The following is a 2,431-nucleotide window of genomic DNA, read 5'->3' on the forward strand; positions in this document are numbered from 1 at the left end:
AAATTGTACAATGTATTTGGAGATTCAGAGCATAGTGACTGTAGTCTAAAACTGAGATTGCACTTCTAAAATTGTCCACAAGTAAACAATCTTATGAAGGGATTCTTTATCATGTTTCAAACAAGTGGCTTACAAGCAGACTTTGAGACACTTTTCCACAGAAATAATGCCATGAATTGGTGATTGAGTTTCCAGGCCAAGCCTCCCTCAATAGGTTCAACTCTAATATACCTGACCTGTGATACTGAAGGTGCCTGCCTGAGTTTTGGGTCTGTGAGACAGGGTAGTGTGAGCAGTTCGGAGGAAGGACAGTGCAACTTTCCACCCCTTTTCCTAAGAACAAGGTCTTTCTCCTTTTAATTTTTCCACTCATTTTCACCTCCTAATGCCCTTGAGATCCAGGTGCACTCCTGGGAATTTTGCTCACCTCTGCCAACTGAGAGCCTTCCCATTGGCCTCCATCCTCCCTCCTGAGGTTCTTCATATTCCAGAGTCACCCACCCTTCTCCTCTCATTAGTTCTCTAAGTCTGATGTCATGTGGTGCTGAGAAGAAAGCAGATCACACTTCATCACAGAAACAATGAATGCCTTGTGATTTTCTTCTCCACATCTGAAACTCCTGACACCTGCATTGGGCCGACTGCCATTCCCATGACTGCTGCACCTGCATTTTTAGAGAATGCCTCATAACCCACTGATTCTTGTTCACAGAGAATAGGAGAACGGAATGAAGAAATATTCCAGCAGCTTATGGAAGGATAGCAATATTTTGGGACAGGGACAATCCTATCGTATCTCATCTCTTCCTCAGGAGGAGTTCTGAGCTGGTCTTGCTTTTCGTGGTTGTTTCTTTTCTTCCATTTAAGAACCCATAGATTTTTCTTACAGTCCTGAGGAAGTCCTTACCTCTGAGGTATCTCCTCAACGAATACTGTTTTCAAGGCTGAAATGGTTCATTATGTTAATAACCTTCTTTATGTTCTCAGGGAAATGCTTAGGTGGTGTCACAAAATGTGCCTTTTCGAAGTTTGCAAAATCAGATTTTGTATCCCGATAGAACCAAAATATTTATGAGGATGCTAGTTGTGAACTAGTGATTAGTTCACAACTGAGAAGTATTATTTCTGTAGTAGATACATATTAGTTGTGCATTTTAATTTAATTCTCCTTTTTCCATTTTGTCTCATGAAGTACCTTATTGCAAAAATCCCACTGAGTAATAGCTCATAAATTATAATCTTTCAAATAGCCATGCTACCAGCATACAACAGTGATACATGTAACCCCAAATGTAATGTGATAGGACAATTACTTTGTAAATAAAAGTTGTTATTGACATTTTAACAAAGGCTTTTATGTACGTTATTAAATGAAAAAGTTTATATGTTCCCCTGAGGTATGTTACGTTTGGAAAGGAGATCAGTAAGTTAATTTTCCCAGTGTTTTTGTCTGCATAATCTTAATGTGAATCTGACCAGTGAAACCTGTACTTGCTGTAGTTGAAGAGAAGCAGTCCAGGAATGTTGTGCTGACTGGAAGGAATCCCGGCCCTAATTTCTGTGGCTGCTGCTCCCCGTGGTGGACCTGGAAGGCTGGAAAAGCTGTATTGGAAAAGAGGAAAAAACCTGACACCTTAAGAAAAGCGCTCTACATATTTTGAAGAGTCTTTTTGCACACTAAAGAAAAGAATGCACTAATAGAAAATAGTCTTTAAGGAATAATATATCCTCCTTATGCACAAAGTATTTGGGAAAGATCTGATTTTTACTAGTGGATTTAGGCAGCCAGATTATAAAGAAATCAAGCTAGTTGTTTCTTTGTGTTGCCAAGCCAAGTGTAAAGTTAAACTTTTAATAGAAGTAGAAATAAAACTGTGATAATACCAACATAACTGTAAAATGGCCATAAGAAAAATCAGTTCCCAAGGAAAATTAATAGATGACCATTTTGAAACAGTTATTTGTGGTCAATACTAGGCACATAGGCAAAGTGGTCTTAATCCTAAGATTGCTCATTTGGAGAAGAGCACACTTGGAGACTGCACAGTCTCTCTTCACTTTTGAGTAGATCTGTCAAAATGGAACGATTATAACTGTTTACACACTTCTGAATGAATGAATAGATATTAAGTGTGTGCATTCATTCATTCATTTTTCCCCTCAGAATAATTAAATAATAAAACCATCAGTTCAACTTGAACTGGCTAATCATTTCACTTATCAATTTAAAGCGTAAATGCACCCATGCCTCTGCCGTAACACTTTCACTTCCTCTGTGGTTGCGAAACAAATGGTATCACCACACTCTGTAAAGTTTCATGATTTTTACAGCCTTCTTCTCAAAATTGTATGCTTGTTCATCTGAGAAACCCAGAATTCTCCAGTACTTCGAGCCATCACTGCTGCAGCCTTGCCGTTTGTGGTTCCTTGA

At 38.7% G+C, this 2,431-nt stretch overlaps 1 protein-coding gene and 1 long non-coding RNA gene across 4 annotated transcripts in view; one reads left to right on the forward strand and one right to left on the reverse strand.

Moving 5' to 3' along the window:
* LOC105543520 overlaps positions 1–1,349 on the reverse strand; it is a 26,397-nt gene extending 25,048 nt beyond the window's left edge. Inside the window, exon 1 of the long non-coding RNA XR_001006631.1 lies at positions 1,010–1,349. This is a non-coding gene — a long non-coding RNA (uncharacterized LOC105543520). The remainder of the gene's footprint in view (positions 1–1,009) is intronic.
* The window catches only part of LEPR (leptin receptor), a 208,702-nt gene that overhangs the window by 20,820 nt on the left and 185,451 nt on the right, over positions 1–2,431 (forward strand). The window lies entirely within an intron of this gene.

The sequence above is a fragment of the Mandrillus leucophaeus genome, unplaced genomic scaffold (assembly GCF_000951045.1).
Source record: "Mandrillus leucophaeus isolate KB7577 unplaced genomic scaffold, Mleu.le_1.0 Scaffold284, whole genome shotgun sequence".
NCBI lineage: Eukaryota > Metazoa > Chordata > Mammalia > Primates > Cercopithecidae > Mandrillus > Mandrillus leucophaeus.